Here is a 25,921-nt window from a genome sequence, read left to right on the forward strand (position 1 = left end):
ATTTTACATATATTTTTTAAATTTATTTTTTATTTTTATTTTTTATTGATATCTTATTTCATTTAATCTTCACAATAGTTTAATGAAGTATGTACTGCTATTACTCACTTTTTACATTTTGGAAAACTGAGACTCAGATAGGTGAGATAATCTGCCCACAGGTCACACAACTACCCAGTGGAGGAGCTAAGATTCAAATCTGGGTATGCCTGGCTGGAGTTTGGGCTCTTAGCATTATGTTATGTAAATATAATCAGAATATACTTACACATTTAGTTTTTATTATTTTTATTTATTTTGTATGAAGTGTTTATCATAAAATATTATCAAATCAAAGAGATAATCAAAAGTGTGGTATATTTGTCAGACTTTCTGTTCTGCAGGTGTTTGTAATGGAAAGTCAAGCACTAACACATAAAACTGAAATGGTCAATAAAATGAAAGACTATAAAAAATTAGAGTAGGTAAGGATAGTGCCGGAAGACTTCCTAAAGGAGGCAAGACTTTTACCTGAATCCTGTACAAATACAGAGGTATCTGAAAGTTACCAAGATAGATTGGTAGAACATGAAAATATTACTAAAGGTGAATGAATTGCTATCAAGAAAACGTGAGGCAATATACTAGCACAACATTTCTCCACCATGGTTACACGTTTAGGGTGCTTATTAAAAATACAGATGCCTCGGCCTGACTCTTGACTAATTTTAGAAATCTCTGATGGAGAATCTTTGGCCATGGTATTTCTTAAAAGCTCTCTAGGGGATTCTAATGTACAGTTGGTGCTGAGAATCACCAATAAAGCTGTATTGGTGTATTTGTGTTGGGAACAAGTAGGAAATAAAATTGAGTGGGCACTGTGAAGCCACAAAGATGGCAGGATTCTGATGTTCGACTTGATGGCATAGACACGAGTATAAATGAAAATTTCTGAGCACGAGAAGTCAATTAATTACATTAACAAGAACAAAAGCTTATGTGTGAGGTACTGTAGAGGGACATGACCAAATGAACAAAATCTGTTATCTGCTCTTTAAAGTTTCATAAATATGGTAGAAGGTATACTATGAGCTGCATTAAAACATCCACAGATTAAAGACTAAAATAGAAATACCGAAGTCTTCTGAGATTACTTAGGAATACTCTATTTTTGGTTGCGACTATCAGAAGATTTAAAAAAGGAGATAACTATCATTCGAATTTTGACCCAAAAGTGAAATGAGACTTTTGAGAGATGTGAGGAGAAGGGCATTTTTGGTATAAAAAGGAACAGAGCTCAGAGGCCTGGAGTTTACATGGGTGAGGACAGAATGGTGGAAGTTGCAAGGAGCTGAATGAAGAAAGAACACAAAGAGAAAGGAAAGCTGTGAAGCCACAGTGCTGGAATGTCCACCTGAACGTACAAGTGTGGCCCCTGACACTCTAAGTAATGAACTCCACGTTCGTCCTCAAAAAGATGGCCTTTGCAGCTCATGATGGAAGTGAAGTATAGCTTAAGATAGGGTGGTGGAGAAAATAGTAAGAGAAGGAGCCTGCCTTCGCAGGATGTTAAATGTGCTGAAAGGGATTATGTTTAACATGTCATGCATTCTTATGACTAAGTAAATTGCTGAAGGTCATGTAGTAAGTTGCCTGTCTCCAAATCCTCTACTAGAGCCAGTATACCATAGTTCTTAGTCTTGCCAAGCATCAGAATCACCCCGAGGGCCTAGACTCATTTAGTATTATTAAGTGGGACCCAAGAATATACTTTTAAACAAGTTCTCAGGTGACCATGATGCTGCTAATCTGGGGACCACATTTTCAGAAATATTACCCAGAAAGTTGGGTTTGAGATATTACCCAGAAATATATATGTTTTTTTAAAGTTACCCTTAGATGATATTTTCACCAGCCTAAGACAAACATTGTGCTTTTGCTTCTTCAGTTCCCCTAGATGATTTTGATGTGCTCTCTTATGCCCTCGGTTCTGCCAAATCCTGTTCATCCCCCTAAGCCCTCAATTGAAAACAAAAACAAAAACTTAAAATACAAAATGAAGACTCACTTGTTATAAAAGCAAATAGAAAGACTAATAAAAAAAACTTAACTCCATTTCTTGCTAAACCCCTAGTCTATTCCCTAGAGGAAAAAATCCTTAACCCTTTTAGCTATTTAACTTCCTGTGCTGCTATTTTGTGATGAGCAATGTTAGAAACTACTTCCTGCCCTGAACATAGGATATAGGCCCCTAACACTCATTTCCCTTGTCTTCTCTATATAGTAATATATTTAATCTGATTTGATTAAATAGTTTTCATTAGATTATTTAATTAGTTTACATCTTTCATTATTATGAATATTTGAATATTGTTCTCTACAGATCTAAGTAAGTCACCTTTCCCATATTTTCTACATATTTTTGTCTTTTTTTTTTCACCATGGTTTCCTTATTTTTCAAAACTTTTACCATATCAGGCATTTTTTTCAAGTTGTTAAAATATTTTAAAAATTTCTTCATTATTCAATCTTCATCTTTTTGTTCCTACGTGGGATGGTAATCGCAAAGCCTGCTGTAAAGTAGTAACCTTAGAACTTCCTCTAATACCTTCCTGCTTTGAATCAACTTTTTTTTTCTGGGTTTACTTTTTGACTCCTATATTTTGGTTTACTCCTTTCTTTTACTGGAGCACATTCTTAAATAATTTCCCAAGAACAGATGTGTGAGAGGACGATTGTATGTTCTTGCATGTCTGATAATGTCTTTATACTTAGATATTATATTGATAGTTTGGCTAGATTCTACAAAATAAATGTTAAAAATTATTTCCCATCAGAAAAATGAAAGCCCTGCTTCTTTCCTTCCCCCAATATTTGGTGTTGTTGAGAAGTAGCATTCTATCTTTTTTTTTTTTTAGGCAAGGCAACCCTTGGTTGACCTCACAGATTGCAAGGACCTTGACATCTTACAATCCCTTATTTTTTTGTTTGTTATGTCTACAACACCTGGTCTTCCTAGGTGGTCTCCCATCTAAGTACTAACCAGGCCCGACCCTGCTTAGCTTCTGAGATCAGACAGGATCAGGCTTTTTCAGGGTAGCATGGCTGTAGACAAGAAGTCGCATTCTAAATTCAAATTTCTCTATAAGAGAACTGGATATTTCCTCTTGCAGGAAAATTTCAGAATCTCCACTTTTCTTACATTATTCTGAAATCACTAGGACATCTTCTGGTATGACTATTTTCATTTATTTATAAAATTTCTGTTCTTTCAGTAGGGTGTTTGAAGTTGGAAACCAATTTCATAAACTTTGTAGATTGATTAGATTCAGGAAATGAAGGGGAAAAAAGATTCATACACGTGACTGATAGTAGAAGCCTTGCTTATTTGGTAAAATAATAGCAGTACTGGCAAAGATAGTGAAATTGGGAAGGGGAAGGCAGTGAGTGAATGTAGTGAATATTTGTCAGGCCTTTTTGTTTGCACAGAATCCTTGAATATCCTTTTTAGTTTGAGAATGTTACCTATATTTATCTTATTAGTCTCTCTCCAAAATAATTTAGACCTGTTCTACTTCAAGTCATAGTACAGTATAGAATAGAATGTTAGATCATTGAATTTGAAACTACAACAACCTTCATCCTCCTCATTTTACAGGACATCTCAGAGCTAAGTTTGACTATAAAGACTGGCACAGATTCAAGAATTGACAAGAATGAGGATTAACCTAAGGTTACTTTCTCTTTGGTTTATTAATAAACTCAACAAATCAAAAGATGTACACAAAATCAAGGCACGATGAGTATATGCAACTTCTCAATGCTCACATCGTATCAGTTGAGGTGCAGGCTAAGCTGCTATAACAAAGTGGACCTAATCTATAGTGTTTTAAGAGTGATAGAAGTTTATTTTTCTCTCATGGAAAAGTATATAGATGAAAGGTACAGGGCTGTCAGTGTAGCTATGTCACCCAAGGTTACTCTAGTTGTCACCATTTCAAAGCCAGTGATGGGGGACGAAGAGAATTCAAGGCAAATTGTCTATGCAAAAGTTATTCAGAAAAAATCCTTCCCATTCACCTTTGATAGGCCTACATTTAGTCATATGACAACACTTAGCTCCTGGAGAGGCTGGGAAACATAGTTGGTAGCTGGGTATCCATTGCTGTTAGTTCATTTTAAATTCTTCAGAGTCTTGGATAAGGAGTTTCCTCATAGCATTAGTTAGGTATTTCAAATGGGAGAACTGAGGCAATAAAACAGACAAGCAAAATGAATACTTAATGAAACATCACAACATATTGAATAAATATGAGAGAGATTAAATATGAATTTACAGAGGCATCTTTTTAAAATGACAATTCTATTTGGGTGCCTGTTTGAGTTTCTACCATTTGGCAGTTTCAGCCAGTCTGTGTCTGTTGTCTCTGGGCAATTAAAATTATTCAGCATCAAAATCTTAGCTCTGAGACCAGAAAAAAAGAATCTAAGAAGCGTTCACTGATAGTCTGATTCAGAACAACTGCTTTTCCCTTTGGTCTATTCATGCATATTTCAATGGACATTAATGTAAAGTACCTCGTGAGCTCTCTTCTACATGAAATCCTTGTTCTCCGCTTGGCAGCAATCATGCCACTGAGTTCTAAATGGTCATTCTGGGGTGGTAAATCAGCTATCCTCCGCCGATGAGTCTAACAATGAAGAGATTGCTGGAGGCAGGTGGTGGTGTGAGGCCTAATTCTGTTGGCATTAAGTGACAATTCGTATTTGCTACAGGAGCAGTAAATTGCACTGTTTTAAAACAGGAAGTCTGAGTTAAAAGCTGTGTAAAACCATTATACTGTAGCCAGCACTCCAGGCTTTTCTAATTAGGTCATTTGGAAAAAGATGACCTTTTAGTTACTGTGCCTTTTTTGCTGGGGACACATGTTTCTAATTATCATTTGTATTTTACTTTGCCAAAGCTGTCGACAAGTTGAGTTTGTGTGTGTGTGTCCACGCGAGAGTACACACACACACACACACACTATGAAGTTAATAACATTTCTGTGTTCTACATTGGGCAAACAGAAGAAGCTGGGAACAATGTGTACAGTAATTTTAATGTCAAAGCAACCAAAAGTCATATGGATTTGAGTGAAGAATATACTAAGGGACATTTCTGATATCCCCAGTGTTTTAGGACAACTTGACTAATTTTGTCTGAAGTCACTGTGTCAATATTTCTTCTCCTTTGGGCTGACAGGTGTGAATTCACTGCATAAGATACAGGGGAAAATGAACTTTGGTCCACACTGTTACTGGAAACATAATTGCTGGTCATGCTTGAAATTCTCAATGCAAAAATCTCATCATACTCTTTTATGACTCATTTGTCTTTCTGTATTCTGTTTTTGGAGTGTCTAGAAATGCAAACAAATACTGTCTTCTAATGACCATATTCCAAAAGAAGTTCTGAATAAAAGGACAACATGATTCTCCGTAGTTCAAAAATATATTTTATATTTTAGGATATTGCCCAAGAAGCAAGGCATTCCCAATGGCTGCTTTTCCACTGATTTCCTTTCCTGTTGGGAAAGTTTCTCAATATGCTATTAGTTTCTTCACCTGAAATCGTAGAATCACAGTGCTGGCAGGCCTTTGAGAAGTCTTCTAGCTTGTGGTCTGCCTGGAGGCCTTTCTTAACTTAAACTTTCTTGGGATATAATGGTCTTCTCTTTGTTTAATTTCTCACGATAGAAACTTGACAAGGAAGGATGGTACTATCTAAATGTTTAATATATAAATTACACTGGCAGTTTGAGGAAAATGTATGGAAGATGATTTGAAGTTTATTATGAAACTGCTATTAATTTATTCAATTCAATTTTCTCTTAAAAATTCTAGAGAGGGTAATGATGTGTCTCTAATGGAGCCATTTCAAGTTTGGAAAGGGAACTGGCAATGTAAACTGGGTAATCTTTATGCCCTAAACACAACAGATACTAGGATGGGGTGCTTTACTAAAGTTTTTTTTTTGAAGACTTGAGGCTATTAAAAGACAAGGACAATGTGAAAAAGGAATACTTAACACTGGTTCAAATCTCACCAATTCTAGATGCCATCTGCCTGCACACTATTGGGAACATCCTTCTGACTGGGTCTTCTTAGCCTAGTGACATTACCTACTGTGACATTGTTGGGGCTCATTTTATTTCCTTTACAAAGGAATCCCCTTCAAATCATTCTTGGAAATCTGGGCCATTTGTTCTTGCCTCCATACTCATTGCTCACCCTAGTCAATGAATTTAAATGGGAGTTAACACCATACTGGTTTCCACAGTGATGCTGTTGCAAAGCCATCATTTGGTCTTAGAGTCAGAAATTCCCAAGTTCAGAATACGATTTTGGCTTTTCTTTTGCATAAAACAAAAGACTATTAAAGTAATTTCCCCCAAACATGAAGCACTCTTTCCCTAAAATTATGTTTGCTTTTGCCCCTAGAACAGGGTTTCTTATAGTTGACACTATTGACATATTGAATTTCATAATTCTTTGTTGTGGGAGATTGTGCATTGTAGGACATCTAGCAATATGCCAGTAGCACCACCACCCCTGTCATAATAACCCCAAATGTCTCCAGACATTGCCAAATGTTCCCTGGGAGGCAGAATCATGCCTGTTGAGAATTGCTGCCCTAAAACAACAGGCACAAACTGAAGGAAACTTTTACAATAGCATTTTTGCTTCAATCCAGATAACTACCTGTTCTACACATTAACTATAATGTTAATCAAAAAAGTAAACTCCGAGGAAGAATTGTGTGTGTGTGCGCGCGCGCGCGCACGTGCATGTGCACATGTATGTGTAGCAGTTTACCTCTATTATGCTGAGAAAAAAACGAACTGATCTAACATCTGTACGGTAATATCGACTAATACAGTAAAAACTCTGAGAATTCCTCACACTCTACTAAACTCACTAGACAGCCAAACCATTAAGATATGTATAGAATTATACATTATCTTTCAAAAGTAATAGAAATCTACTTTTATTTTTACTTTTATTTATACTGAGAACCTTGCTTATATGACATTAGGTACATGTCTTTTCACTATCGTATCTGGTGGATATGTCAAGGATGCCTATTCTCTAAGGCCATTTTTGTGATATATGCTATTTTTGGAGGCAGATTATACCTGGAGGGAATGAGGGCAGAGTCTGCAGCTGAAAGTGGCTGGGCGTTGATTTCCTCTGATTATGACACATTACTACTGTCTGCTGCTTTGTAAAATTCCCACCACTTGGACTTGGCTGATGTTTCAGCTTTGCTGGTGAAGCAGTTCATTTGCTAGAGTGGCTCACTGGGGTTATCTGCATTTTGGCCTTTATTTTAGTTTGACTCTAAAGAGCAAACAGTTTTTAGGGTAACTTGTGGTAATTGGGTAGAAGTGATGCTTTGTCTGCCTCCTTTGAGTCTTTGTAGATTAGACCTGGAACATTTCTGAAAGTGGATGATCTAAGAATTGGGCAAGATATAAAGATCTTATTTGCTATGTAGGCTTTTCCTGATGTATTTCATTTATGGTTTTACATCAAATATTGTCTCCTCTCCATGATCTTTTTATCAAATGAAGGAACCAAGACATATACAATGAAGCAATTACATGATGCTGCAAAGCAAAATGAGACTAAACATCCAAATAAATGGCAAGCATAGTAACTGCTATCAGAATTTGAAGAATTGGATTATTGTTGAGGGTAAATTTAATGTGGAAAGTGCTCCAGGAGACTTTGGAACTTGAATTAGGCTTTGAAGGTTGAGCAGGATGTAGATGGGCAGAGAGAAGAATTTTTACAACACAGGTATTAGGTATGTGCATGTGTTAAAATAGTATGAATGACAACTTGAAAATGGCATTAGCGTGGGAAGCTGCTAGGGAGGTGGCCTTGACAGAGAAGATTTTGGTAAATAGGAGTCAGGTGCAAATTTGGACAAGTAAGATAGGGATATTCCTGTGGTATTTAGCTTGGGAGCTTTTGGAAATTTCTTACAAACTTTCCTTCTGCAGCTACGATGACAATAGAATAACTAAAATCTAACTTGGAGTGGTACTCACTGTTTTAAAAACAAGTTTTATCTAAACAGCATAACAGGAAAATTTTGTTATACTGAGAAGACAACAGGGAAAGAAAAATTGATTTGTTAAGGCTTTGCTCTCTAAAAGTGAACAGGCACTTGGGCAAAAGCAAAGTAAATACCTCATTTGTGAGTGATGTGCTTAAAAAAAATAAGTGAGCAATTCAAGTTAATGTTTGTAGACATTGTGGATCATGGCTCAGATCATTTCACAATGCCAAGTGCTCAATAATGTCTGTGGTAAAAATTGGCCCCACTTACAAGGGATAGAACTTGAATATTGACTTTTATAAGCTCTTGACCTTAAATTGTCATATGCTGATTTTATAGATAAAATGAATGTCGGCTGGGTTGCTTCTAGAGTTTTAGATCAAGCTATCTTAAATATGTATTATTAACTCTGAAAGGCTGGGAGTAATGGTGGGTTATGATTTTCAATCTTTTATTTCCTTTTTAAAAAAATCTGGTTTGCTTTTTATGTGCTTTGAATTCTTCTACTTGAAAATTTGGGTTCATAAAATTCCAAAAAGGTCTGAAAAAATAAAACAAATAAATTACAACTTAAAAAAGAAAACGTAAATGTCACTTCCAATCTTTACCTAAAATAATGCTTTAAAAATGATCTGTCACTAAACTGACTACAGGAGGTATTTATTCAAACCCTGCCTTGTTGCAAAAGAGGTTGTTTATCATTTGGGAGCCTTCTTTCAATAGCTAATTATTTACTGATCCCACAGTGGAGATAATTGATTAGATTACAAAGGCCAAAAGCTGGAAAATTTTGGAGGCATATAGAGGGTAGGGTAGGCAAATTTTTGTCTATTTTTTAAAATCTTTCCACATAGGCAAGATAAAGGGTTGGCAAGGAAGAAGAAATAGAATATAGATATCTTTATGAACAAGGTTTGATAGTAGAGTCAGTCACCTCACTGCCACCAAACTGAGGAATCACCTGCAAGTGAACTGTAGAGACAGCTTCCTTCTTATGTGAGGATTTCTTTTCTTCCTTGTGTTGTTGAGAAACCTAGGAAAATTATTATCCTGCACATCAAGGTGTGGCAGAAAGAGTATTGGAATTAGAATCAACCAACCTGGATTGCATTCAGGAGCTGGGGACACGGGATAGGCCCTGTAGATTCTATGTACCATACGTTCCTCTTCTGTTCATTGTGGCTGTTCCTCAAGAAGGTCCCTTTTCTGCTCTAATTCCTTATTTCATCCTCTAAACTTATGCTTCCAAATTTCTTAGATGATTTCTATTTTATCTTAAAAATTTATGACATTGTACACTCACCTGTGTATGTTTGTCTTTATAAAAATATTTTACTTTTTCATTCAAGAGACTCACTTTATTTTTTTCCAGCATTATTGAATGTTTTTAAGTTTAAGGTATACAATGTATTGATTTGATACACTTATATTTTGCAAAATACCATAGTATTAGTTAACAAATCCATCAAGTCATATAGTTACCATTTCTTTTTTGTGGTGACAACATTTAAGATTTACTCTCTTGGCAACTTTCAAGTATAAAAATAACATTTGAAATTAACCAGTCCAGTGGCTGCTATGATAAATGGGCCTCTCTTATCCTGTGGCTTCTACAGTCCCTTGGCATGTAACAGTGTAAACCCAAAAGTACTTTAGAGTGGGGGACAGGGGTTTAAACATTGTGAGTCCTTTTCTACTCCTATCAATTAGAACAGGCTAGGTTATACTGTAGTAAGAAACAATGCCAAGATTTAGGTGGCTTAAAATAATAAAGGCTTATTCTATCCCCATTGGTCAGCTGGGGAGCTCTGCTAATTCTCACATAGGCCTGAGGCAGAGGGAGGTTCTATCTCTGGACTCTCATGACCTGTAATGGGAAAGGCAAGACAGTGGAGATGTTGTGAATTGTTCACTGGCTCTTATATCACTCATATTTCATTGGCCAAAACAAGTTATAAGACCATGCCTGCCTGCTAAGAAGAATGAGAGAATGCCATTCTACAAAGTTCTGGAAGGCAGAGAGCTAGAAAAATTTGGTGAACAGGACTAATGTTTAACACATCATCTAAATACAAGAATGGGTCAGAAAGAGGTGCATGGGAGACAAGGACAGTTTGGAGGTGTCACAAGGTTACCTGCTGCCCTTGAGTCTTCACAAAATAAATATACACAATGAACTCAACTAGTTTTTGTTTTCCTTTTATATTCACATATTTTGATTCACACTATTTTCTCCAAAGAGTGTATGAGATTTTGAAGACTTCAATCACATTCTCATCCTGCTTTCCTGAGGTGACTTCTATAGACTCCCTTGATTGGATTTCTGGGGTTTTTAGATCCCTTCAGCCATGTGTGACAGTTTCCTGAATGCTTTATCTCACAGATGGTTAAACATAACCACTGTCTCTAGTTTGAGTCTAAAAGAATTCCATTAGCTTCAAATTCTTAGAGGTTACCTCATTATTAAAAGAAGAAGGCATCCCCTTTCTTTGATACAAATGTTTTGCTCCCCAAAGAAGGAGGGAGGTCCCTGAAAACACAATCGCTTTGGAAGTGGGCTCTAGCCAGTCTACCTAGAGTCTTTTTAGTTGCCTGGGGTCTCTGACTTCTGGTTGGGTCATATCCAAGTGCCATGCCAGTTTCAGATTTCTTTCTCCTACCTACAGAAGGTCTGTTGACCATTGGAGACTATTTTCTGAGCAGGCACTACAGAAAATCTGAGGTAAACTGAGCCACTTTTCTTTTTGAGGCTCCAAGGATATTAAACAAATAAAGTAATGCCAAAAAAGGATGACAAACTTAAAGTTATTGGGTAAAATGCTTCTTTTTAAAACTCTTGCCAGTATATCTATGAAAATCTAGGTATAATCTCATTGGAGATAGATATCATCAAAAATGTAAATTGGAGTCTTATTTTCTATGAGGCTTATGCCAAATGGTTCTCTTGGATCCCCCCTTCCCGTTATCCCCGTGATAGGTTCTGAGAGTAAGTGTAAGACATTCTGTCTGCCCTTGAGACATTCAAAATCAATTTGGAAAGTCAGTATTAAAAATATAATACAGAGACTAGTACAGGTAGGTATATAATAAAGTGCTTAGTTGGCAGCAGATACTATGTATTTTTGAGTTTAGAGAACAGAGTGATCATCCTATGTATCTAGAGTAATCAGGAGTGAGTTCACGGAAGAGATGGGATTAAAAGATAAAAGGATTTTAGGAAGAACAACACAACAACAACGACAATAAAAATATTGACTTTTCCTTATAAATTTACATTCAAATAAAACTGGCTGTGCTTTACCACTTTGATTTGATGGTTCATCCTCATCCCCAAAAGCTCTGGGTCCGAATTCTTCTGAAACCCTGTATAATTTAAGCCCTGTGTTGCTGTCCCTTTGAAACAGGATAATATGTGAACCGACAGCCACCAGGGATGCAGATTTGAGAGCAAACAATAGACTCTGCTCACTCTTGTCTTTGAGTACAGGAGAGAGCTAATAACTTTCTTTCCTGGGCATACAAAACCTAGCAGGGGATGTGTAGTGTGGATGGCAGAGTTGATGCAGGCAAGCCTTCTGGAGGGGCTTCTGAAGCTATCCTGTCTTTGAAGTGAGTCAGGATACCTCATGTGGAGCTATTCTGAGCATGGTGGGACCAGACCCACAAAACATTCTCGCTGTTGCTGGGTTGTGAGCATCCCCTACGGCTTCCCTTTTGGACAGCAGGAGCCTGGAGAGCACACCCCATGGAGTCACCAAGTCTGCAAAAGCAAGAGAGAACAGTTACCACCCATTGAATCCTCCCCACTGAGGTGCCGACTGGAGGGGGGCTCATCAGACTATATTTTCTTCCCTTCTAAGAGGATATATTTTTTTCCCCTCGTAAAAACAAAGTTAGAATTTTTGTTTGAAAATGAATTCTTATGCTCTGGTTTTAGTTAGACATTTCCATAGGGAACAATAGAACTACAGTACATTTCTAATTTAAAACTTTGCATTGTTGATGAAATCTTGAAAATAACAAGACTAGGGAACCCAAACATCTGTTACTTTCAATATTTTCTCCCTCAACTTGCAGCAAACTTGTGGCACTAGTCTTGGAATGTGGGCACTGTCTCTGATCAGTATTTTGGGGGCTTTTGGAATGCACAAGAAAATATAGATAAGATTCCCTGCTCAGAATTTATAATGCATTGCAGATTGCACTGTGGGTTTCTGAAATAATGAAAAATTATGGTGTATTTTAAAGTAGCTCTGAGGAACAGCCCAGCTCTTCGATGTACGGTATTTAATGTTAGTCACAACATAAAGCTTAAGCTCAAAATTTGTGCCTCCCTCCGATTACCACACATCAAACTAGTTGAAATGGAGACAAAATTGCATTTCTCCAGGGGGAAATGTGATACTATTTTGATGGTCAAATGTATTAGAAACAAAGGTCCTTGTTAGGCATGTTGGGTGTGGTGCCAGGAAGTTTCAGCGGAGTTGGCTGTGGACCAGGGATGGTGACTGAGCAGGGTCGCTGTTGTTATTAGGACTGGACTTGGTGGAGGTGAGGGCCAAACTCCCAGCACTTACTGAGCCCGACAGCAGGTTCTAGGCAGCACATCACATGGAGTCACCAAGTCTGCAAGAGCAGGGACGAACAACATCTCTACAAATTTCTAACTGTTTAGTTGCTTACTTTATCAGTACATTTGAAACATTTCTGAAATCTACATGTATCTTAGGCACAACGGAAATGTTCTTTTTCTTTTTGAATCTCTAGAAAATCCCTCCCCCCCCCCACTTTTTTTTTTGTAGCACTAGAAAAAAAATTATTTTATTTTTTATTAAGCAGAGCATGGAATGTCACAGGTGCCTGGGCTATGGTGACTGAGTCATGGAGAACTGGAAGCTCAATCTGTGTAGACCCAGGAGAGCTGTAGATACAGGTATCTTTGTTGTTGGTAAAAGATTCACATCCTGGAACAAATCTCTACATGCCATTATTATTATTTTCTGGCAAAATATTCTTAAAATTAATATGATATCGAGATACTTACTATTTAATAAATGTATGCTTCCAGTATAACAAATCAAGAAGTTATCATCCCATTCAAAATATTAAAGGCCATTTTCTTACTCTTTTGAAATTTCCTTCTGACACAGCTATGTTGGGCAGCCTGCAGCCTGGTGAAACGAGGTGGTACTGGGAGGAGACTGTAGGGGAGGAAAGTCTTACCCTCTGCTCTCCTGAGTTTGATAGTTGGGTCTGCAAAATAAACAGACAATAGGCAGATTAATAAGAGAAAATCTCTACAAATTCATTAACTTTTAATATTATGTGCAAGGGGTATCGCAGGAAAACAAAAAAAGTAAATTAACTCCCTCTCCCCAAATTATGAGATTTGAGAGTTTATATACTATCTTCATAGTGGAAAGGGAGGTGAGATGCACACTATATAGGAGGAAATAAACGATTTTTTGAAAAAGATGAATGGACTGTTGGAAAAATAGATGGGAGGTATGATAATTTGTGATGGTTCGTCTGGGTGTTGTTTGGACTTCTGGTCTTTCCTCCTATGATGAGTCAATCTTCCCGGGTTGATGAAATTCCCTGTGAGGGGATTTATGACAATTGAATTCCTTTTGAAGGATATGTCTCTAAGTAGATAAAGGATGTTCAGAGACAGGCTCTCTTGGTTTTTATTGTTTTTCAGGTGCTTTAGCTCAAAATAATCAACAGAGACATATTTTGGGGTGGCATGCCCTGAACAAATTTAGCACCCAAAGGCTAGTCTTATCTGGCCATCTGCAATGAGGTTCTGGGCTGATTTAGGTGGGAATGATGCGCAGGCACTATTTCTAAAGGACAGGATATAGGGATCCTGATGTTTGAAGTCAGATGCTCCAGGGAAGCTTGGAGCTAAGGGTGATAAAGCAGTTGCTTCAAGCCTGTGTGCTCTGCTGGATGCTCTTCTAGACTGACCAGATTCCCTTCTTTTCAGTGCTCTGTCTCTCAGGAAACCTTTGGCTCTTAAGTAGTCAGATCTGCTTGGTCCTTCAGCTTTACAGTGCCCCCCCTCCCTTTTTTTTTTTTTTTTTTTACAGAGAGCCATTTCCTCTCATCAAGGGGAATATTGGTCTCCCCGGAGGGAGCAATGAAGGAAATGTTCTGGTTTTCTTTTTATTCCTTGCTTTCTATCATGTGTCATTCTTGTCACTGTAAAAAATAAACTCTTTCATCTTGATTCCTAGGGCAAAGAGTTTTTTCCTACTTCTCTTATGAAACAATATACTTCTGATATATGTATGTCATATTTCTAAATCAGAATTAAAAACTGGAAATCTAGAGTCTGACTTTTGTAATGACTAAGTTGTTTTCATCCCTGCAGAAATTATTTCTTAGTATTCTACCATGTTGGATTTTCCTCAGTTGTATTCTTATGGTGGTTGTAGCCACCTAATAATTCAAACAACATGTAATGGCCTGTGAAATTTGAGGATGACTGTGCCAAGTATGACAAGATCATTCCTTATTTCTAGCATAGATGTGAATTGTTTCCCACACGAGCAGAATCTCATGTCTAGTGCACTGTTTTGGTGCCTTGTTTCATAAATATAAAAAAATAGTTGAAATATCAGTTTGTCAGAGATTAAGGAGAAAAGTGAATGGGTAGCCCCAACTTTCTCTTACTTCAGAAATGCAAACAGTAGTTTGGTTGCATTGCTAAGTACAATCCAAACAACCACAAATTTCAGCAGACTTCCATGCAACTTTGGAAGTATTTTAGAATAATTAATTTCACTTTGAAATGTTGAATTGAAAGGTATAGAGAAGAAGTCCTCATTTTAGTCATTACTCTCAATCAGAGATGTAACGGTTTATCTTTTCTCTCATTACCTCCATGTCCTCTCTTAAGAGCATATGTCTCTCCATCTTTGCCCACCAATGCCATTTTCTACCCTCTAGAAGGATACCTTTGAGATCATTCTGTTCTTACCTCCATGACCATTGTAATCTTTAACATCAAGATTTGTGGCATTTATATGTAAAACTTGCTCCAGAGGATAATTTCTGGTCCCCTTAGAGAGTTGGATGTCATCTTACGTGTATATGTCCTTTTTGCCCTTAGCCCTTTCTCTTGACATTGCTCTCACAGATATAGTCATACACACAAAATCATCTTCACATAATACATTGACCCTTAAACAACGTGAAGATTAGGAGTGCAATCCATAATCTCCATATAACTTTTGACTCCCCCAAAACTTAATTGTCTCTCAGTATTTATGGGAGGTTGGTTCCAGGACCCTGACAAATACTAATATCCATGGATGCTCAAGTCCCTGTGTAAAATGGCCTAGGTCAATTTATACAGTTAGCCCTCTGCATCTGTGGACTCCCAAACGCCGATCAAAAATAGTACAGGTATTAATTGAAAAAGATTTGCATATAGGTGGACCTGCACAGTTCAAAGCCATGTTGTTCAAGGGTCAACTGTATATATGTGTTCATACATGTACATCATGTACAAATTAATGTACATAGCACTGAAAAATTTTGTTGAATAAGTTAATAAACATACACTGTAGAGTGTGTGCGTGTGTGTGCGCACGCGCACGCACGTGCACACGCATGGACGAGTATGGTTTGTTTTGCCTCTGCTCTATAGATGCAGGAACTGAGAAGGGTTTCGCTGAAGTTTTTATTATGTAACTTCAGAGATTTTCCTTTCTGGAAAATTCCTTTTCAAAAACTTTGAAGAAAATTTGCACAGCAATTTTGACTTACCTTTAGATGGAAAAATAAAGATAAGTTTTACGCTTTACAGTAATTTTGAATTTTTTACATGTGGATAACTTTCAAAGCTTTCAAAGCAAATCCTTCAAAATTTTCTATTCTTTAGATTGAAATTGTTCTAAGAAATAGTATAATGTTTGTATTTTGCTTTTTATAATTACTATGTATTCACACATTTCTATATTTATATAATCAACATTTCTATATATTTCTAATTATTAGTCACTTACTTTATCAGTGCATTTTTAAAATTTCTGAAATCTACATATATCTTAAGCACAAAGGAAATACTCTTTTTTTTTTTATTTTGAAACTCTGGAAAATCTGCTTATTTGCTTGTAGCACTGGAAAAAACTTTATTTTATTTTTTGTTAAGGAGATATTTATTTTAAGTTGAAAAATAAAGCATACTTTGTTTCCAAAAGTCTACTTTTTAATATCACTTTCAACTATGTGCAGTAGGGAGAGAGTCACTGTCTCCCTCGCCCTATCCACTTTACCCCTGAGTGCTTAGCATTTAGGTGGTGTTGGTCCTTTATATAGGTGACAGCATGTCCAGGAAATTGATGATAGTGTAAAGCCCTATAGAGGAGATTAGAAATCCTCTCTCTTTGAAAGTGGAATGTCCTCATTAACTGATAAAAATAAGACTTTCTTTTTTCTTTTTTCTTTTCTTTCTTTCTTTTTTTTTTTTTGATATTAGGAGAACTTCAGGGAATGTGAAAACTAGGAGGGAAAAAATCTCACACAGTCTGAGAATACTGTGTTAGGAAAGTTTGACAACAGAATAAAAAACGACACTGTTTTATGATTCTATAGCTGGGAGGTAGCTTTTGGTGGGGCTATTGAAATCTAGAACAGCCTCCTTTTATTTCATGGAGAAATAAATCAACTGTAAAAAGGTAAGACTTTCAAAGTTTAATAATAATGACTGAATTTTAACTATGAGGTCTTTCAGTAATACTAATTCAACTCTCATTCAGTATTATTCTTAACCTGGATATTAAGTATTATTTTAGAGTATAGAGAAAAAATATGTAGTATACAGGCAAAATATTGTTATTACATAAACCTCATGTTTGGCATTCCCCTATTTTCTGTGTAGAATTTGTAACTTTAATCTTACTATATGCAGCAGCATACATTCCTACACGTGAGTGTGTCTCCAAATCATCATCTGAGAAAAGGGTCTGGCACACTAGGACCACAGACTGACTCTGGTCCACAACTTGTTTTTGTGAATAAAATCTTGTTGGACACTGCCAAGCCCATTTATTTATGCCATGTCTATGTCTGCTTTTGGGTTAAACAGCAGGGCTGAATAGTTGTGACACGCGTTGTATGATTTGCAAAGTGAAAAATATTTTAGCCCTAGAGAAAAAGTTTGCCAACCCCTAATCTAAGATATCAATGGTCTTCTCTTTTCCTTTACTGGTGATATTGCAGAAAAATAAATAATATATGTTTGCCCTTCTGTGACTAAAACCCTTCTTTTTGAAAGCAAAAATAAAAGCAAAACAAAAAATGAACAACTGTCTCTGCCCAAAAAATCCAAAAAGTAAATAATCCTTATAAAATTTAAGAAGTAATGATGTAAATTAAACATATAATTATGAAATAGGCTCATTAAAATATGCATATGTTAATGAAAAGTTCTATTCTTGTCAGGCAACACACGAAAAAAGAATACTTATATATGAATCAGAAGACTTATATTCCCGTTTCAATTTTGCCATTCACTAACTCAGAAATTGGCAGACTTTTTTTAGTAAAGGGCAAGATAGTAAATACTTTAGATGTTGTGAGCCATTTGTATTTTATTTTTATATGAAATAGGTGGCAGGCCGGATTCGCGGTGTGACCACCCCTGTTCTTACAGAACTTCTGGTGAGCCACGGCCTCTGTGGGCTGTGTTTCCAGGAGACCGAGGTCAACAATACCTCCCATTTTAATTCTTTTTCTATCCTGTTATGTAAATCAAAGCCAGTGTTTACATTCGATCACATTTTAGATGCATCATTCTCTTACCACGTGGAAAGTAGAGTCAAAACAATCCAGGTGAAGTGGCATGAGATAAGAAATTCAAGTTTTATGTTTCCTAGTGTATGAATTTCTATCGCTTTGTAATAAATTGACTTCAAACTTAGACACAACAATTATTTGATCTTACTCTTACTTTTGTGAGTCAGAAATTCAGGATGCACTTAACTGGACAGTTTTCACTTGGGATTTCTCCTGCAGTTATAGTTAGATGCCAGCCAGAGTTCTGGCCATCTAAAGGCTTTTCTCGACTGGACATCGAAGATGGCTGGCAGTCAGTGTTGGTCAACAGATGCAAGCTTACCAGGGACTTCTGATTAGAGCACCTTCACATGTCCTTTTCACTGTGGAGGTCTTGGTGTGGTCAAACTTTTTATATTGTGCTTGACTTACTCCAGAGTGAGCCTCCCCAGAGAATGAAATGGAAGGGGCATGACCTATTCTAACCTCAGATGGGAAGCCTGTACTCTGTTAGTTAAAGCAGTCACAAGCTTGCCCGGATTCAAGTGGAAGAGAGGTAGACACCCTGTTTCCAATGTGAGGAATGTTAAAGAATTTGAGGCCATATTTTAAAAGCATTAAACGTAGCTTTAGTGATTTTTAAGTTTATAACTAACACTTAATTAGTAGAATTTTCTACCAGCTATTGTATAATTAACAATAGTTATTAAGAGCAAGATATCATAATTAGGGTCTTCTCAGATCTCAAATGAACCTGACATGTATGCATGTGTGTATGTATGTATGCGTATGTATGTATGTATGTGTGTGTATATATATGTGTAAGTTTATATGTGTGTGTGTGTGTGTGTGTGTATGTCTCATTTTCTCTATCCGTTCATCATCTGTCAGTGGACATTTATGATACACACACACACCCATACATACATACAGGAGTATTATTCATCCTTAATAAAGAAGGAAATCCTGCCATTTGCGACAATATGAATGAACCTGGAGAACATTAATCTAAGTGAAATAAGACAGAAACAGAACGACAGATACTGCATGATCTCACATATTTTAAAGTACTACAGCAAGAATAGAAATGATGAGTTTCCCTTTCACCCCTTGCCCAAAGGAAAATCTAATCAAGGGAGCCTCTCTAGGATCCTTAAGGTACCACGGTAAACAGTTTTAGTAATGTCTATCTTTCAATGACATGGAATGGAATCTCTTTTGTATTTTCTTCACTATGTTTACTTCCTCTGTAATCACTCTGAGTTACTGACAAAATGATTTATTTGTGGCTCTAAAACCTCTCTCTTTGTCAATTTATAGGTTGTTACATTGTGCTTCTTCTCTTCCACATGATCAAGATCTTCAAAGTAAGCATCTTTCAAAGGAGCGACAAGCAAAATACAGCTGCAGGATCAGTAACTCCCTGTTAAGCAGCTTTGCCTGCTGTCATAGTTGACTGCAGGAGGTGGTGATTCATGTCAGTCACTAAAACAACACCTTGACAAGAATGCAGTCTGCTCGCGGAGTTTTTATGTATGAGAACACTTTTAGATAAAGAGACTTTCACGTATTCTTAGCACTTCATCCAGTGCCTGGAACATAGTAGGTGCCCAATAAATATTATTAATTATAAAGTTATATTTTGGAAGCTTTGCTAGCACATGGTAGGTAGATTTATTGCAGAATAGAGCAATGCAAGAATTTCCTCATCAATCCTGGATAAAGTTTATTAATACTAGAATAAATAACTCTCCAAACAGGCTCAGACTTTTAGCATGACTCAATTGGTTGATATAAACTTATGTTTTTAAGCTATCAAACTAAGAAGAGGTTAAGACTAACGTTTACTTATTAAGATAATTTCCTAATCATTCTTATAAGAACTTAATGAGTGACAAACTGACGCTGGATATAAATTTATGATTTCCCAAAATAACATTTGATTGGTTTGAGTGATGTCTTACATCAAGTAATCATAGTTAATTTTTGCTTCTGGAGAGATTTGACTTTACCAGTCTATCATATCATCAGATGCATTTCAAGAATGATTTCTTTGTCTGTTGATACAGAGTTAAAGAATTCCTATGGAGAGTCTTGAATCTATAACTTGTATTTTTATCAGGGCAGATGGGACAAGTTCAGCACAGTGGCAAAAAGACCACATCTTCATCTGAAATATCCTGCAAACGTAAAGAATGATTTCCTTTGAGAAATATATTTAGGCACGTAAATCAATAGCAAAGTTAGAATTTTTCTCATATGTGAGTTTATTTTCTCATATGTGAGTTTATTTTTCTTGTTATATTTAACATTCGATATCTATAATTAAGACTAATGTTTGATTTGAACTCACAAACAATCTAGGTCTAAAAGGAATTTCAGAGAGTAGAAAAAGGATAAAAAATGTAGGGATGAAATTGTTAGGTTATATATTCCCAGAATCTTTTCTGAAGGATGAATTATGAATGATTTCCTTTTTTTTTCTTTCTGGTGGTGAAACTAGTCCACCCAACAAACCCTAAAATTAACAACATTTACACATAATCACAGAAAGTACAATAAAAACTGGGAATAGGGTAATCTTTATTGTCTAGAAACACCTCAGGCCACATAAAGGAATGGAGAGCTTAACCTGGGTGACACAGGAGTTTCCTGTATTATTCTAGCACTTGTTGCCAGAGGTGATGGGAGGAATCTGAATCTGGTTATCTCTTGACCCTGATTCCAGTTTTTCCACTGGACCAGACAGTTTCACCCTTCTCCTTGCCTTTGAGATGTGGTGGTTGCTCCAGTGTGCTGGTTCTGAAATTCTAACTGCACACCGAAAGAACCTGTAAGCTTTTATAAACTAGGACTCATATTCTGGCCTCTCTTCCAGAGATTCTGATTTAATTGGCCTATGTGGGACTCAGGTTTGGGGATGTTTGGAAATCTCAAGTATTTCAAGAATGCAAATAGAGTTGGGACCCATTGGTCTAAGCATAGGAGAAGGAGGAGAGCACAATCTGTGAAATTCTGTCTTAGTTCTCATCCTTGATTTTATGTTTTCTCACAGGTCCCTAAGCACCTCAGAAAACCCAGTGATGCCAGTCGTAGGTGAGCCCAGTGATGGTGATTCATGGTTACTGACTCTTTCCCAAACTGCTTTCTGGATTCTCTTTGTCCATAATTTTTCCCAGGTGGAAACTCAAAAGAGGTCAGAGAAGGATAAGGAATCCTTATGATACTTGGCATCATATTGTGACACATGGTAGGATAAATTCTTTTTAAATGTTTAGTAAGTTAATTGAGCAGAATTGGAGGGTAATGGATTGGCCTACCAAAATTCATACATAGCAGAATTAATCGAAGCAAATAATTTTAACCAACAGTATCACAGTAAACAAGCCTTGGTATGTGATTTGAAGTCTTAGATTGAAATGCTGGTTTCACTATTATCAGCTGTGTGACTTGTACAATTTACCTACTCTTTCTGAGCTTTAGTTTCCTTATCCATAACAGAGAAACAATGTCAAGTAGACTTTCCGTACATGGTTGTTGTAAGGATTAAATTAAGTTACAAATGTGAAATAGTATTTTATATTATTAGATGATATGCACACATTATTACTATGGATTGAGCTGCTTTAATATATATTTATGTGAGTATATTTGTGATTCACTTTTTCAATAAGGGAATAGTTCTAGGGCACAATGATTATAAAACTAATTAAATCAGTATGGCATAGTCTTCAACTAATCTGCTTAGGAGGCAAGTTTGTATAAAATGAAGAATGAATCTTTTTGTAAATCTGATGTTTCAACCTTATATAGTATGTAATTGGTTGTTAGTTTTGAAAAACAAAGTTCCATTTATCTTCTCACAGTTTAAGGATTTTTAAGTCCAATAGCTAATGATCCCATAGAAATCATTAAAAGGAAAACAAGAACTATAGGGATAGAAATAGTCATGATTCTGTTAGGTGTGGAAGAAATCTTAGTTTTGTCTTAACTAACTATAGTGTCTCAGTCAACTTGGGTTTTTATAACAAATTACCACAGACTGGGTGGCTTAAACAATACACATTTTTTTCTCATAGTTCTAGAGACTGGGAAGTTCAAGACTGGAGTGTCAGTATGGTTGAGTTCTAACAAGAACCTTCTTCCAGGTTGCAGACTGCTGACTTGTAGTGGAAAGAGAGCAAGCTAGCTTTCTGGCTTCTTATAAGGGCACTAATTTAATTCATGAGGGCGCCACCCTCGTGACCTGATTATCTTCCAAAGGCCCCACTTCTAAATATCAGCACATTAGATTTCAAATGTTAATTTTGGAGGGATACAAACATGCAGTCCATAACATGTGGCTACCAGAAATGGAGTAATAGTTAATGTCCATTACCACCGTTTAATGAGCCAATGCTGTGTGCTGGGAACCATACTAAGTGTTTCAAATTTTTCATCTCATCCAGTCTCCCAAAATTTCTCTGTGAATTAGGTTTTATTATTATATCAGTTTTATTGCTAAAAAAAAAAGCAAAACAAAACAAAACAAAAAACAAAAAACAACTGAGGCACAGAGCCACTGTTATTTCCCCCTTAAACTGAAGTCGTCTGACTCAGATCTCTTGCTTTCAACCACTGAACTATACTGTCTTCCACTAATCACTGTTAGAAGGGTTTATTGCATGTTGATTTGAGAGGAGTTGGTGAAAAGAGCTTGGAAGGAGAATGGGGATGAAGGACAGTCTACAGTTTCTTTCAGATATAGTTTTCTTGGCTCAGCACATGTACCCCTTTTTGAACTGTATGGAAAGTGGAGCTCCACAAACTAACCAAACAAATTGTTTTCATAAGAAAGTATGAATGGCTGGTACCCAGTCACCCTACTCCAGGTGATGGAGTGTGACATCATTTGGACTTCAGCGCATTGGGTTTTTGAGAATATCAGAAGGCAAAACTGTAGGCTCAAACATGAGCATTCTTACCAGTGGTCTCTGCAAGCCACGGACCTTGGACATAACTTAAGACACTGAGCAAGAGAGGAAGAACATGATGAAAGCCACACTGCTTGCACTTGATGATGAATAAATGTATCATTCCCTTTGGAGTTCCTAGTGGAAACCTGTGAGGCACTTTGCATTATCAAGGGGAGACATATTTCAATAAAACACAAGTGATTGTTGTGGTTGATACCTGTAGGCTGGGGTGGCTTATATAACAATAGCAACAAGAATGATAACCATTAATTCACCATATTCTCTTCTCAGTGTTTTTCGTACAATGATCTCATCTCTAAAGCAGTTCTATGAGCTAAAGAGCTAGGTAATATTAATACCACCATTTTATGGATAAGGATCTGGGTGATAAATAACTTGTCCAGATTCACTCAAGTTAATGCAAGGTGAGATTAAATCAGATCTTCCTGATTCCAGATCCCATATGATATATTACCCTTTGTTTTCTGATTTATAAAAGCTACTTGAAGACATTTTGTACACATTTTGATTAGAACTCCATGAGTATTGAAAGTGGCTGAATATCAACCAGTCTAGAGTGACAAAAGCATGAACACCAGGTTGGATTCATTAACATAACAGTACACAGCAGGGCTTTTGCTTGGTATTGCTCATAGTTTCTTTAACTGATTTATGACCTGCAGAAGCTGCTAATCATTTAGGAACAACAAGTGAAATTAATTACCCTCTAAATGAAGATTAAGTCAGAAAAATGCTTTGATTAAAGGATCTGATTATTTTGCACTAGAAGGGCCAGCACTGATCAGTGATTTCAAATTACAATCACAAGCTTATGTTGATCTCAAATATCAAAGAGGTGAGTCTCTAATCCTGCTGGAGAACACCTCAATTTGAGATTTAGGTCTGGTTGGGAATATGAACAGATTCTACTTAATTACAAAGGAAATAAATATTGAAATATTGAGAGCTATATATTTACAAGCACTGAAAATGATAATAGGGCAAAAGGGATTCACTGACTTTATTAGAATACTAAGTTATAACATAACCTAACATATCACATCATATCTATTCCCAGGATGTATGGGCCTGCCTAATTTATCAGTCTCAGAAACTGTTTTATTTCATCATCAGAATCCAACCAACTCATAATACAGACCTGGACCAACATTCTGGCTCTCAGCATGAGGTCACCTATGCTGCCAGTTTATCTCTGACCTTAAGGTCTAGTTATCATTTATTTTTTTTATAATTCTTGTAGCTTGGTCCTGCTCTGTCTTTCAGCTCTGGTACCCAAATGCTGATATTTTTTTCTAAGGTAGAATCCTGACTTGGTAATTTGTCTAGGATCACAATTTCTTTTCTTGCATAACTCAAATCTGTTTCAAAATGCTAACCTGGTGACTGGAAACCCACTCAAGTCTTTCTATTGCTGACTGTCTTGCTGTACAGACTTGTTATCATCTTCAGCTCCTGAATGTTGGCAGCCACCTGCATGAAGGAGTTGCTAGCTATTCCAGAGGTTCTCAATCCTCGAATTTTATCAAAATCACTTGAACTTTTATATTTTGGAACTCTGGACCACATTCCCAAGAAATTCATATTCAGTCAGGCTGGGTTGGATTCTAGAAATCTGCATATTTAGCAGCTCCTCCAGGTGGGACTCTGTAGGTGGATGGACAACCACACCTAGATATAGAAACACTGCTGCTTTGTCTGTTGCCACACCAACACTGGCCAACATTGAACTTTCTGTTCTACCATATGGGTCACTCTTCCCTAAAGTCTTATCACTTTATCCTATTCCAGTTATTTTTCAGGTCTGATCTTAGGTGTTGCCTCTTTTTGCCTTTGAAGACTGTTAGACACCTCTCATATATACATCTTATTGTTGTGTTTCTCTATTCATTTCTCTGTATGAACTGATAAACTATGAACTTTGAAGGGAGGGTTATGTCGTGTTTTGCTTTGAATCCTTACTGCCTAGCATAGTACCAAGGCACAAAGGAGGAGGACAAGAAATTGTTATTGAATGGCTCTAAATGGTTCTAGAGGTGGCTAGTCCCAGTCAATCTTGTTCAGCTGAGCAAACTGGACTACTTGAAGGTCTCAGTTTGGATTGCTTTAGTGATGCTGGGCCGGACATGTCTCTTGGATGTGAGAGAACTGAGATTAAAGAAACAATCTAGCCCAGTCTATCCTGTTGATGTAAGGATCCACCTCAAGTAAAGATATGAAACCAAGCCCATGTAATGTCTTAAAATTAAACATATTTTAATTTCAGTGAAAAATAACATTTTCTGGACATTTAAACATTAGAGAAAGTGAGAAGTCTTCATTTGGATTCTGAGTTTAGAGATGATTGGCGATAAATTTCAGAAAACAGCAGTTTCTTCCTATCCCCCTCCCCCCCCCCCCCACTAATTAGTCTCTGATTCTATGCCAGTGAAACCTAAAATCTTAGAATCGCTGCATGTTAGGCCTGGAAGAAACTTTCGAGATGATCATTTTTACAGATGAGGAAAGTTGGGTAAAATCTTTATTCAGTGCCTACAAGTGTGCAAGAAAAGAAACCAAAACAAAGTTCAGTATGGAGCCTATCACATGCACAGGCTCCCATAGCTACTTAGTTTTACATTTCAGTTGGATCCCAAATCTCCTGATTGCCATGAAAATCTCTGCTTTGTCCAGAAATTTCCATGCTGAAGTAGGATCATGGAGACCATAGTTCAAACTTTTCTGATTCAGTTTTGCCCTCTAGCCAGCTTATTTCACTCTCCATTGGGTTTTCATAATATTTTTTACAATGCATTATTTTTTTCCCAAGGTCTTGAATTATTTTAATAGTTGGCCTGTTGAGTGTATATATTTCAAGGCTAATTATCTTATTACTTATTTAAGACATATATCTGAAACTGGCAATAAGGGAACATTTAAGTAGCGCTTAAGAAGGAAATGGAGGGCAGTTGAAAATGGCCATACTTAGGCAGTTAGATGTTTTTTGGCTCATGTTTTGTGAACATAGATTTTATGTTTTTGTATCTCTCCTAAAATATAATTAAACTAGTGCCAACTGCTGATGACTTCCTCT

General features: G+C 36.6%; 1 long non-coding RNA gene and 1 other non-coding gene across 2 annotated transcripts in view; one reads left to right on the forward strand and one right to left on the reverse strand.

The window, feature by feature from the left end:
- LOC107497181 overlaps window positions 1-25,921 on the forward strand; it is a 242,430-nt gene that overhangs the window by 37,807 nt on the left and 178,702 nt on the right. The window contains exons 2-3 of the long non-coding RNA XR_004952608.1: window positions 19,196-19,242; window positions 20,931-20,971. This is a non-coding gene — a long non-coding RNA (uncharacterized LOC107497181). The remainder of the gene's footprint in view (window positions 1-19,195; window positions 19,243-20,930; window positions 20,972-25,921) is intronic.
- LOC118607300 lies at window positions 2,974-3,092 on the reverse strand. Its single transcript, XR_004952749.1, has one exon. It is a non-coding gene; the product is annotated as a 5S ribosomal RNA (ribosomal RNA).

Source organism: Rousettus aegyptiacus, unplaced genomic scaffold (assembly GCF_014176215.1).
Source record: "Rousettus aegyptiacus isolate mRouAeg1 unplaced genomic scaffold, mRouAeg1.p scaffold_m13_p_8, whole genome shotgun sequence".
Lineage (NCBI taxonomy): Eukaryota > Metazoa > Chordata > Mammalia > Chiroptera > Pteropodidae > Rousettus > Rousettus aegyptiacus.